This window comes from Stigmatopora argus, chromosome 2 (genome assembly GCF_051989625.1).
Source record: "Stigmatopora argus isolate UIUO_Sarg chromosome 2, RoL_Sarg_1.0, whole genome shotgun sequence".
Taxonomy (NCBI): domain Eukaryota; kingdom Metazoa; phylum Chordata; class Actinopteri; order Syngnathiformes; family Syngnathidae; genus Stigmatopora; species Stigmatopora argus.
In genome coordinates this window covers 2945818-2960402 of record NC_135388.1, presented here as the reverse complement: position 1 = coordinate 2960402, position 14585 = coordinate 2945818, and positions in this window count along the sequence as shown.

Sequence of the window (14585 nt, the reverse complement as noted above, 5' to 3'; positions counted from 1 at the left end):
AATGAAAAACATAACTAAAAAACATTTTTCCTTACTAAGAAAAAAAGCTCAAATAAACATTGTTTTAGATAAGTAAAAAAACGGAATATTTAGGGCTTTTGATCCAGTTCTTTTAATCCAATTTAAAAAAAATCTAATTAGTAAATCTAAAATAGTCCCGCAATATTCGAGGGATTACTGTATATATATACCAAATTTATTTTTATTTTTTAGAATGACTTTAATTTATCCAGCTTCACACTGCTACACCTCGTTTTTTTATTTATTACTATTTAAATAAATTTAAATATTCTTCCATCAAAATGGATGCATTTAAAAAAAATCATATTATGCTTTATTACTTGCCCATCGCAATATACATGACGTCAACAGTAATTCTATAATTTAAATTTTCAAAAATCATTACAGCCTTAAAGGGAGAAGCGGTCTGGTCATGTGTTGCTAGGCAGATTTTCAGATAAATTTCCTAACATTTTTTTGTGCCCATAAAATCAGTGTGGAGCAGCGTTCACGTAAAAAAATAAATATAAAAAATGAAGAATAGAGCTCATTAAGCATTGACATCGTGACTTGTCCTGCTGCACAAAAAAAAACAAGTGGCGCTGATGACAAAATGCACTTAAAAATAATAACAATTGTCGGGATTGCGCAAGAAAGATATCTTTGAGGGGCAGGAAGTGAACAACAATGACCCAAAATGAGGAGAGAAGAGTGGTTTTAAGCATTACCAAGTTCGAATAATCATTTTCTTATACACACAAAGAGTCGCGGGGGTGATGGAGCCTATCCCAGCTGACTTCAGGTTGCTAGCCAATCACAGGGCAGAAGGAGACCAAAAAAAAACATTCATGCTAATCCTAGGGTCTAATTTAGCATTGAATTAGCTTATCATGCATGTTTTGGGGATGTGGGGGGAAACCGGAGTACCCAGAGAAAACCCACGCAAGCCCAAAACGTCCATTTTCTAACTCTAGCGGTAGCCATTTTTTCTGTTTTGGTCCCCATTGCAAATAAGCTACGTTGCTAATTGAATTGAGCTAATAGATCCTGCCAACTGTCATGTCCTCCAGGGGGCTTCCTGAAAGCAATTAATTTGCTTTTAATGAAGCGATTAACTGCAAAGTAAACCCGCTAATTGCACCCATGACCGTTTGTGCTGGTGGAAGTCCGCTACGATTACCTGCGACCTTTCACGACCCGGAAACCTGGCGTCCAATCGGAGTCTTTCTGACGTGGCGGTCAAACCAAGCGTGGAAAAAATGGAAAGTTGTACAATATCTGGAAATGCTAGTTTATTTTTGGGGGGCAATTATTGCTTTTCTGGCCTCTTGAACATGGCTTTTTAAAAAGGAAATGACTTCTGACGAGAATAAGCCGGATTATTCACGGACGATTGAACAAGATGCTCATTAATATTAGCAAACTCAAAAGTGGTCCTGCAAAGTTTTCTTTATCATATTTTCTTTCCTCATAAAAGTGATCATTTATTTGTATTCGCCGGGGGTGTCGAATCTATTTTTGTCACGGACCACGTCATACTTTTGTTTTTTTTCCCTGCTAATTAGGCTGTCATCATTAATTAACTCATTAATTGACAGCTTTTATGATGTTAAGCAATCATTATTAGACATTAAAATGTGTCTAAATCCTCTTTTTGAGCCACTTTTATTGATTACATTATGTTATTTTTTTGTAAATCACCTTTTTTAATGAAAATGGGCTATAACATTCATTTTTTGCAACTTTTAATGTTTTGTGCTTTAATTTCTGATCGATGAGCAATCATTATTAGACATTAAAATGTGTCTAAATCCTCTTTTAAGCCTCTTTTATACATTACATGATGTTATTTTTTTGTAAATCACCTTTTTTGATGAAAATGGGCTATAACATTCATTTTTTGCAACTTTTAATGTTTTGTGCTTTAATTTCTGAACGATGAGCAATCATTATTAGACATTAAAATTTGTCTAAATCCACTTTTTGAGCCTCTTTTATTCATTACATGATGTTATGTTTGTCAATCACCTTTTTTAATGAAAATGGGCTATAACATTCATTTTTTGCAACTTTTAATTTTTTGTGCTTTGATTTCTGATCGATGAGCAATCATTATTAGACATTAAAACGTGTCTAAATCCTATTTTTGAGCCTCTTTTATTCATTACATTACTTTTTTTTTAAAACAATCATTTTTTGGCATCTTTTAATGTTTGGTGTTTTAATTTCCGAAGGATGAGCAATTATTATTAGACATTAAAATCGTTTAAATCGTTTTATTCATTGCAATATGTTATTTTTTTACATTTTATAATGAAAAAGGGCTAAAACTTTCCTTTTTTGGCATCTTTTGATTCAGAAAATGAGATGAGATGAGATAATAGGGTGACCCTACTTTGTGTTTTTTCGATTATTGTCCGGTCTACATAAACCGTGATATTCGAGGGATTACTGTACTTTGAAAAAAAAGTAAAAATATGCAAAATGGTTCTTTTTAAAGGCATTTTTGTTTAAAATTTCAAATACATTCTATAGTATTTTTTTTATCCTGCTGATAAGCGACTGTGCAATCAATATGTTCAATTAGCTTGACCCCAAATTAGCTTAGTGGCTACTTGTGTTCATCAACTTCTCTTCAAGAGCTTTGAGGAACGGCTCGTTAATATTTAAAATAGTCAAAATATGCCAAAATAGTCATCGCTATGCTAATCAACGCGGTGGATCGAAGGGTAAATTTTATTTTTGCGGAATAACGAGCTAATCTGCATTTTAAGTGATGGTCACAAGACATTTTATTATTTAAAAAAAATGCAGGACAAAAAGCTCCCCGGAAATATTTTAATAATTTTTTCCTAAGTATTCTGTCGATTGTTTTTCAAAAAATGGAGATAGCAAACTGAGGTGATTACAGCCAGACATGCTAAGCTAAATCCAATTCTCCTGGTCAATGTGTCTAATTACCTCAGGTCGATTAATGCAGGTGGAGGTGGGCTCACAAACACACAAAAAAAAACGATCATACCAGACTGTCGCGATTGATTTTCTTTGTTGGGCTTTGTTCAAGATAAGAGCTTGTTAAGGGCTTGCTTTTAAATCGAGACGCTTTTATAAGTCTAAAACATTACAAGTGCTATGGGCAATAGCTGCGAGGTGGACGGCTAGCAAATAAAATGTTATTGTTTCATATCTTATGTGGAATCATATGTAAATTAAATAAAAGTTATATGAAGTAAAGAGGTGAAGTTAATTTTTTGTAGGGGTTATGAGTGCCAAAATAATTGGATAACAAATGGACAGAGGTGGCACGGTGGAAAAGTGGTTAGCGGGTCAGTCTCACACTTCTGGGGTCGGGGGTTTGATCCCTGGTTGGTCGGCATTGTGTTTTGTTTTAATCATTTTATCATTTTTTTTGTTTTTATTAGGTCCTGAAGATTTTTTTTGAAAATCTTTGAAAATCGATCAATACATTTAGGGAGCTTGGTGGAGAAGTGGTTGGCGCGGCGGCCTCGCAGTTTGGAGATCAACAGTTCAATACCAGGTTAGTCTTCACTGTGTTTTGTTTTTATCATTATATACTATTTTTTTATTTGGTCATGGAGAATTTTTTAAAAAATCTTTAATAATCGATCAATATATTTAGGCAGCTCGGTGGAAAAGTGGTTTGTGTGGGGGCCTCACATTTCTGGAGTCGGGGGTTTGATCCCGGGTCGGTCGGCATAGTGTTTTGTTTTTATCATTTTATTTTATTTTTTATTAGGTCCAGGAGAATTTTCTAAAAATCTTTAATAATCGATCAATATATTTAGGCAGCTCGGTGGAAAAGTGGTTAGCACGGCGGCCTCACATTTCTGGAGTCGGGGGTTTGATCCCAGGTTGGTCTTCACTGTATTTTGTTTTTATCATTTTATTCTATTTTTTTATTTGGTCATGGTGAATTTAAAAAAAAATCTTTAATAATCGATCAATACAGCTGGATGGTTGAGTGGTTACCGCGCCAGCCTCGCAGTTTGGAGATCGACAGTTCAATACCAGGTTCAGACTTTCCTGTGTAGAGTTTGCATGTTCTCTCCTGGGCTTGCGTGGGTTTCTCCGGGTACTCTGGTTTCCTCCCACATCCCCAAAAAAACACATGCATGCTAAGCTAATTGTATGCTAAATTGCCCCTAGGTATGAGTGTGATGTGACGTTTTTCCACACGTGACGTGAGCACACACTTTATAAAGACTTCTTTTATGAGCCCAAGTCAGAAAACGAGGCACACCGGTGGGATAAACACAGTCGCCCTCGGGCCCGGCATAAAAGGGATGTTTAGGGACCCCGCCGTTTTGGCAAAATTGCCTCTTTGGATTAACGCCGTTCTATAACCACTACATTGATGGCGGCATCCCGGCGTGTAACAGGTCACTGCGCACGACTTTATTTTCATTTCATCCTACCTTCACAGTCTCTTTTGGGTGTTTTTAAGATTTATTTTCCCACACATTTTGAAATGAATCAAGAAAAGTCAGCGTCGAATCAAATCAGAGCTTCATCCAACCACTAATAGAATAATTACTAATTGTGTCCCATTAAATGTATTAAGGGCGGGCCGGTGGAGAAGTGGTGACCGGGTCGGCCTCGCGGTTTCGGGGTCGTGGGTTCGATGCCAAGTGAGTCCTCACTTTGTGGAGTTTGCATTTTTTTGCGTGGGTTTTCTATGGGTACTCCGGTGTCCTCCCAGATCCCCAAAACATGCATGCTAAGCTAATTGTACGCTAAATTGCTCCAAGCTATGATTGGTTGACTTTTGTCTCCTTGTGCTCTGCAATTGGCTGGCCACCGATCCAGGCTCATTGGGATAGGCTCCAGCACCCCCCCCGCGACCCTTGTGAGTATAAGCGGTTCGGAAAATGAATTAATATGTGTATTAAGATTACAGGCGGAGTAATAAAAGAATGTAAATTTATTCGTTTGTTGATCTTGGGGCACACAGATCACTTTGTGTTGTTTTTGGGTCACTGAACAGGAAGTTTCCCCAAGAATGGAACAGGAAGTGACCCAAAATCAATCAAAAATGACCTATAATTGACCTAAATTGAACAGAAGAGTAAAAAAAAATGTTTTTTTACTTCCTATATCACTATAGTATATTTCAAAAGTAATTTAAAGCAACATGTTCCACAAATCCAGGCCTTAATAATATTTGAAGGTGGCCATATTTCATATCATTTTGAAATATGTTACCCCTCATGTTGCCAAACAGCAAATCAGGAAGGTCGTAACCCACCAAAAGATGCAAACCCTCGACCTCAGAACTGTGAGGCAGACGTGCTATCCACCCACCACAGTAGCAAGCGGATGACAGGGGGAGTGGCTTAAGCTTGCGAATTTCAGCGTGGATTTTAACATCATTATGAACTTACAAAAAAAATAACAAAAACAAATAACAACAACAAAAATTCTTCTGAAAAATAACGCAATGTCGTGAAGCCGCGATATTCGAGGGATTACTGTATATCACCATTTTGACATATCGCCACACCTCTTAATTTATACATCTGGAATGCGATATATATATATATATATTTTCTTAAATTTGATATCTAAGCATCTCCATTAATCTCCTACCTGTTTTGGTGACAATCCTGAGGGTGCTTCACCTGCCGGCTGCTAGAAGAAAGTTTCCCGTAGAAGCAATGGCGTGTGGTGACGTGGATGACGATGGCGAGCGCTCTTATAGTGAGAAGCCCTCCCCTTGCCATGGTTTGCCACCAATCACCCTCCTCTGTAGGTTTCCTCTCTCGCCACCTCCAAAGTCCTCCTGAGGAGAAGGAAGAAGAAAAGATAGTCTCTGAAGAGCTAGCGCCATATTTATATTGCATTTATTTCTTTGTTTGTTTTGAAGTTAAAACATAGCCTTATCAATTATGCTCTCTAATAAAATTCATATTTTGGGCTATTAGGCCTTATTTGTGGGATGTTATGCCATGATGCTGCGATTAATTGTGAATTTTACTGTTATTTGTGTGATTGTTATTATTATCCGATTATATTTGATTAGCCAATGAATGGGCTACTTTTTTTAGCGGATTAGTATTTTTTTTTAGATATATTATAATGCTGTTTTAATTTAAAAGAGGGAAAGCGTCAAAATTAATTATTATCTTATCATCTTTTGTGTTTTAATTCAAAAGGAAAAACTGTAAATAGGCTATTTAATTAACATTGAAAATGAAAGTGGAGAGTCGGAATTCTCAGTTTTAATTATTTTTTTAATTTTTAGATTTAAAAAAAATTGAGGGTTTTTTTCTTTAAAATCTTAATATTCCCTTTTTCTATTATTTTTTTATGATTTTCTTTGTTTTTCTAAAAAAGGAAATACATGAAATATTTTCTATATTTAATTTTTAGATTCAAATAAAATTAAGTTTTTTTTCTTAAAAATCTTAATATTGCCTTTTTTTAAATTAAGTTTTTAATGATTTTCTTTCTTTTTCTAAAAAGTGAAATACATAAAATATTTTCTATATTTAATTTTTTGATTCAAATAAAATTGAGGTTTTTTTTTCTTAAAAATCTAAATATTCCCTTTTTTCTCTATTTTTTTAATGATTTTCTTTCTTTTTCTAAAAAATGAAGACATACAATATTTTCTATATTTAATTTTTAGATTCAAATAAAATCTGGTTTTTTTTCTTTAAAATCTTAATATTCCCTTTTTCTCTATTTTTTAATGATTTTCTTTCTCTTTCTAAAAAATGAAAACATAAAATATTTTCTATATTTATTTTTTAATTATTTGATTTACGAGTGGTTAGCGCATCGGCCTTGCAGTTCTGGGATCGAGGGTTCGAGTCCACAATCGGACCTTCCTGGTGGAGTTAGCATGTTCTCCCTAGGGCTTGAGTGGGTTTTCTCTGGGTACTCCAGTTTCCTCCCATATCCCAAAAACATCCATGCTAAGCTAATTATATGCTAATTTGCCCCTAACCATAATTGGTTGTCCTTTCGCAAAAAGTAAACATTTTAAAAACACGATAACAGATGAAATAAATGAAAATGTAGATTTGTGGAGACATTTAAAATGAGTCTACAATGTTAGATCGTAATTACTGTCATTTACTGTTTAGCTATCAGCCATTTCCTTGGAGAGAAATCTTGATGAGCAGTTAATTAATGACATTGAATAATTTATGAGAAGCCAATCAACTCATCCGATCAAAGATGTGTGCGATGCAGCGACCGTTCACCCGGATGTTCCGTATTTTCTTGTCGAATTTACACATCAAAACTTTTCAGCGACGATTTGTTGCGCCTGTCAATTTCGCTAATTAGCAATAAGCTAGCTGGAGTGTAGCACGTAGCAGTTTTTTCATGGAAATTGTCTTTGATTTTTGCTTTTCTCTTATTTTGGAAGGGATAGTAACCCTGTAAATAACAATTTTGACTGATTGACGCTTTTATTTGATTATTTGATTATAAGCCCCGCCCACCAAATGTTATAAGAAACAGTAAATATTGTCATTATAGCTTTTGAATAGAAAAACAAAGGGGGAAAAACTGTAAAAAAAAATGTCCTTAAAACATTACCAAGAAGTGAAAAACAAAAATAAAAGAATGAAGTTTCTCCAATTTTAGGTTTTTTTTTAACGAAAAATGTATAAAAAGCTAAAAAAAATTGATTTCATCCTTTCTTTACATCTTAAACAGGTTCAAATAAAGGATTTAAATCCATAGTCCATTTTTGCTCTTCTCTTATTTTGGAAGGGATAGTAACCCTGTAAATAACAATTTAGACTGATTGACGCTTTTATTTGATTATTTGATTATAAGCCCCGCCCACCAAATGTTATAAGAAACAGTAAATATTGTCATTATAGCTTTTGAATAGAAAAACAAAGGGGAAAAACTGTTAAAAAAATGTCCTTAAAACATTACCAAGAAGTGAAAAACAAAAATAAAAGAATGAAGTTTGTCCAATTTTAGTTTTTTTTTTAACGAAAAATGTATAAAAAGCTAAAAAAATTGATTTCATCCTTTCTTTACATCTTAAACAGGTTAAAATAAAGGATTTAAATCCATAGTATTGGGAAAGGAAGGTGAGTTGTCTATTGTGCACGTCATACCAATAATTGGTCGCCGTCCGTTCAAACGGTGACAGTAATGAAGCGCTGTCAACTTCAACGACGAGAATGACGAGGAAGAGGAGGACTGTCATTCCAAACAAAATGGCGGAGGAGTGACGGCACGAAATAGGACGTCGGCTTCCTGTTTTTCCTTTTTCCTGAAAACAATACACCAATCAGCTCAAAGTAGCAACGAATAGGGAATATAGGACCATTGCGATCAATAACTAGCGCTTTATGTTTATCCCTAATTGTGATTGGAGGATTTCTACTGCGGTCGCGTCAATCCAAAACATCTATTTTTTTTGTCCAAAGGTGCTCCAAAGTACTTTAATTGATTTTTACAAATGAATTAAATGTCAGAATTCACCCTCAATTCACTTAGTAAACCGTTAGGCAGCTAGCTCGCATGCTAACCATATAACCGCTATTTTTTACTGCAGTTTAGCCCCCCAAAAATCCAATTTAATTCATTGGCCGCACATTATCTGTCATTTGGTTTTAGCAGTCTTCAATAAAATGTTTGGGTAAAAAAATAAATAAATACATTTTTTTTAAAAAGCTACGTACCAACTTTTCCACTTCCTTCTTTTTTCTCAACTCACTCAGTTTAGCGCTTGGCAACTAGCCCGCATGCTGACATATAACTGCTAATTTTTTTACTGCAGTTTAGCCCCCCCCCCCAAAATCCAACCCAATTCATCAGCTGAATATTATTTGTCATTTGGTCAAAGCAGTCTTCTATAAAATGTTTGGGTAAAAAAATAAAAATGAAAAAAGCTACGTACCAACTTTTCCACTTGCTTCTTTTTTCTCAATTCACTCAGTTTAGCGCTTGGCAGCTAGCCCACATGCTAACATATAACTGCTATTTTTTTTACTGCAGTTTAGCCCCCCCCCAAAAAAATCCAACCCAAATATTTGGCCATACATTATTTGCCATTTGGTCTTAGCATTCTGAAATTAAATGTTTGGGTAAAAAAAATAGAAATAAAAAAAGCTACATACCAACTTTTCCACTTCCTTCTTTTTTCTCAACTCACTCAGTTTAGCGCTTGCCAGCTAGCCCACATGCTAACCAAATAAAAGCTAGTATATTTTACTGCAGTTCCCCCAAAAAACAAAAACACAAATCAATTCCTCAGCCACACACAATTTATCATTTCCTCAAAGCAGTCGTCAGTAAAATGTTTGGATTAAAAAATAAAATATATTTTTTTTAAAAATAGTATAAAAAGGCTACTTACCAACTGCTCCACTTCCTTATTTTTTTTGCTCAATTCACTCACTCCACCGCTTGGTCGTATGGAAAAATAAATATAAGACATTATCATTTTGTATACATTTCCTAACAAGACGTTAAACCAATTTTCCAATTAAAAACGTGAAAAACACACACTGGGCCATGACTCAGCAAAATCCAGTCTAAAAAAAAACTCACCTAACCGCTGATTCGATTCCCTTTTAAAGGCGAAACAAAATCCCATATAAACTGTACTCTCAGTTTCCACTTTCCACCAGTAAAATTTTTACAGTTCACGATTTTTTCGCCAACGACAACCCCCGCTCCTAGTGGTTAAGGATGGTATAACGAGGTCATGTTGATGAAATAGGAGGGCTAGAGGTTGCAATTTTTTTTCAGACAGAGAAGTAGATAACAGGTCTTATCTTGCCCACACCAGACGGCGAGGCCGCGTCCAATCCCGGCCCGCTTGAAACAATTCATCGACTTTCCAGGCAAAGACCCCCACAAGTGCTTTGAGGTGAAACAAAAGGGAGACTTGCAAAAAAACCCAACCTTTTGACGTCACAAGGTTGGATGACGCTGATGTATTCATTCGCATACCTCAGCACGCCGTGTCATATTGACGGCTGCAATGCATCGTGGGTGGGCAAGATGTATCAAATAAAGTTATATCATGACATTTCTCCTAAAATATGGACCAAAAACAATAAAACAATAAAAAATATATAATAGATAATTTAAAAAATATTTTTAAAATTAAATTAAAATAATAGACCAAAAACATTTTTGGGGTTATAAATACCATTATGTGAAGGCAAAAAAAGTCTCAATTGTTTCTAATCATCATGCAATATTTATGCTATTTTTCCAAAAATGATTAAAAAAACTACATATATTAGATGATCTAATAAATATTTTAGATAGGTAGATTATTATTTTGGGTTATTAAAATAGATGTCTACACGTGTAAAAAAAAAAATTATATATACTTTTTACATGTGAACACATCTATTTTAATAACCCAAAATAATAATATACCTATCTATCTATTAATTTAATTTACATTTTAAAATATGTATTTGTTTATTATGCATTATTGAATTACTGGGCAAACTTTAATTGAATAAAAACAGATCATTCTGATTATGATATCAATAAGATTTTTATTTAGTTTTAATCTAAATATAAAAAGGTTCAAATTGATGCCAATGACAAACAAACAATAAATTGGTTTTCTATCAGGAAAACATAAACCTTATTAATAATTAATCTAAATACAGTTTTTTTTCACCTTACTTAACTTCTTATTATATATAAATCCTTTTATGACTACTTTGTGGTTAAAATCTCATTATATACTTGTAAAATGTCAATAAAGGCCTCCAATCCAATGAAAAAGCCATATTTTTCCCATCCAGAACTTCATTGGATTGAAAATATACCACTTCTTACACGCTGAGATATTTTTGGACTTAAAAGAAAAATCCTTAAAACAATACGTCTTGTTTTCCCGAAAGAAAAAACGACTTTGAAGTGACAGCAAAGAAGATCCGCACAGTTTTCAAGAAGGCTCCAGCAGAATGACTGATGGCCGTTGGATAGCCACATCCGACGTCCTGATTGAATAAACATATCCCTCCATCCAGGACGCTCGTAAATTCTACGTAATACCCACAATGCACAGCGGGCCCTGGGAGTCACCAGTCGGTCAATGGGCGGAGTTTCCGTAATGAAGCGATTTCTTATTCAATAGCGCAACATGAAACAAAATGAGGGAAACACAATCAAAATCTGAACAGAAATTCCAATTTCAAAAACAATATTTATCCCTTAAAACAAGGGTGTCAGACTCAGGTTGGTTCGCGGGTCGCGTTAACGTCAACTCGATTTCATGTGGGCCGGACCATTTTAGATATAATATTTAGATTGTTTTTATATATTAAAAAAAGCTAAAATAAACATTGTTTTAGATCTATAAAAAACGGAATATTCAGGGATTTTAATCCAGTTCTTTTAATCCATCTATTTAAAAACAATCTAAATATTATATCTAAAATGGTCCGGCCCACGTGAAATTAAGTTGACGTTAAAGCGGCCCGCGAACCAACCCGAGTCTGACACCCTTGCTGTAGAAGATACAAAGAACCCAACAAACCAAAATGTAAAGGTGGAGTCAATAAGTTTTCAAATTCAGCCCTATTTTCTATTTAGAGATTTGGATTTGTCCAGAAAAAATACTTCTTGTAAAATACAAATAACCCAATTTCGCAGAAGAATAGGATTCTTGTTCTTAAACATGATTAGCAAACATGGCGCTCTTCTTTACATCAAACTGTCCACCACTGACGTGGGTGGGAATCGAAAGAATGGACCAGTTAAATGCCAAAGCGATAAATGAGTCGGTTCCTCAGCATTTGCCTCATAAATGCTCAAAAACAATCTTATAGCAGTCCATAGACTGTCTCCTCAGGATAAATCGAAGCCACGGGACCAATCAAGTGGCTAATAAAACGGGTCCATCTCCACGCTAATCTCGTGGCTAGAAAGCCTTTTAAGCTAATCACGTCCCAGTGTAATAGACATGGTCAGAAGCCAGCTAGCTCGGCCATAAAAACCTCCAAGAAGAACCACCACTTCTGTTAGCATTTTCTCAGTCGTGGAACTCGGTTGGACCCAAAAAGCAGGGAAGCAGCCATTGGACAAAAACACAAAAACTTTACTTATTTAAGGCAGGGTCTTTAGAAAATAACCAGGACTTAGAAATCAAAAAACAAAATCAAACCTGACGTGAAAGACATGAGGTAACAAGGCATAGTACCAAAAAAGCAGGCGATCTGACTGAGACTAACAAACACACGGGGTTAAATAGACAGACAAGAGCTGATTATCAATCACAAGCAGCTAGTCACAATAGGAAAGGGAGCCAGGAGGGACACAAGAGGTGAAAAGCACACACACACAGACCAGTGGTGTGCCGTCAGGGCCTTCAAGGCCTTCTTTGCTGGCCTAAGAAATATCTGAATCATATATTATATTTTGTCCATCAATACTTATTAAATAATTCCAAATTGTCTGTCAGCTTCCTTTCATTGCTTTCCCCCCTGTTTGCACTGCTTCCAGATGTGTGCTTTCATATTGAAGCATTTAACCAATCACATTTCAGCCATTATTTGTTGCCAGGGTCAGAAATCTACCTCAAGGCCTTCACAATCAGTTCAGAAGGCTCTTCTGCATTAAACAAGCGTCAACAATGCCTCCTCGCAGGCGTAGGGATACGTCATCGCTTTCACCAACTATGATTGGCTAGTGATAGAGTGGACTAGCCAGAGCTAGCAAACTGTATCTGGAGAGAGCTGCACAAGCAAATATATTGTTGTGTTGATTTAATAGCGGTTTTGTCAACCCGCAATGACTGGAGGAGAAGAGATGGATTTGTTTGCAGATTTACTGGCAAGGCCAGTTTCAGGATAGGCTCGACTTTCAGCATTAGCTTCGATAGCGATAGAAAAGAAGGAGGAAGGATATTGTGTACAGGTAAAAAGGATTTTTGGTGAGTAAAATATGGCTATATTCCTAAATAATATTTCAATTGTATGAGGTTATTATTGATGATTTTTTTATGTGTCGCAAGTTGTAGCTGCAGTTAGAGGTTTTATAGCCATAAAATAGATTTTGAGAGGTTGGATTGATTCGCTGAAGGCGTCACTAGAAAGTTCACGGACCGCCACTGACACACACACACATCTCCACCCAATACCCTAACAAGACATGACAACTTTAGCCTCAACCAATCAGAGATGTTCTTCCAGCTCCACGTTGTTTTCAAATGTCCAAAGAAAAGACATGCTGGATTTGCCGATTAGTGGTCCGGAACCATTATTGCTATCGTGGCATCTTAACTCAAGGCCGATAAGGAGGCAGACCTCCTTCCATTCTTATCTTTACTTTCATCACGCATAATCACCAATAATGTGATCCGTCACCCCTTGGCACCTTCAGTTCATTGTGTTTTTTTATCTTATGTATACAAAAAGTTCTGAAAAATGTCCAAATCCTCGCTGAAACTTGCAAGCGAAAGACTGGAGATGAAAAAATGGCGGTAAATATTTAGCATAAACAACTTAAAAGTTTTTAAGTCAAGGAAAAATATGGCAAATAACTCGAATGCAGATAAAATACTAATTAGATGTAAATAAATTACATTTACATGAAGCTATTTTGTCAACTCGGCGGCCCAGTGGATGAGTGGTTTGTGCATCGGCTTCACGGTTCTGGGGACCTGGGGTCAAATCCAGGTCGGTCCACCTGTGCGGAGTTTGCATGTTCTCCCCAGGCCTGCGTGGGTTTTCTCCGGGTACTCCGGTTTGCCTCCCACATTCAAAAGACATGCATGATAGGCTGATTGGACACTATAAAATTGCCCCTAGCTGTGATTGGTTGTTTGTCTCATCGTGCCCTGCGATTGGCTGGCCACCAATTCAGGGTGTCCCCCACCTATGGCCCAAAATCAGCTGTGATAGGATCCAGCACCCCCGCAACCCTAGTGAGGATAAAACGGTTCAGAAAATGAGATAAGATTTTGTCAACTTTCACAAAAAGCCCACAAGAGAGCAGCATTTCCCACTAACATTCTTCATTTCTGTCTAAATAGCCTACATTAGCATGACTTCACCAGTTGCTACATCTATATTTTTCCGAATATGTTTTTAGTGTCTTTATTTATTTTTTTGACAATTTATCCTACATTAGCATCACTTGAGAAAAATGTGTCTCCCTAAAAATACATAAATTAATCTTCGCACTAACTGGAAAAGACACTTGCGCTAACAAGTTGTGCTTATGTGAGTCATTTTTTTTGCTGAGCTTTTTTTTTTTTAAATTTGGACAAAAAGTTGACAAACTGTCGAATCATCGTCTCGCAATGATTGAGGTGAGGACGCTAAAATAGGTTGTGAAAGCAACGCAATTGCAACACAAAGACGGTTTTGCAACCCCGTGTTCAACTTTCGACATGAAACTAACTTGTAGTCAACTAAATCTGATAAGAACTTGAAACAGAAATAGTTCAAACTTAATTATAAATAGCATGAGATGAGATTCAGCAATTCTTTATCATCACATCGAGTAGTTTCAGTCTCTAGTCCAGACGCACAATTTAATCACTATAATTTGGTTCATTTAAAAAAAATCTTCTTTATTTTATAGAAGTTTGACTTAATGGGCAAATATTTTTT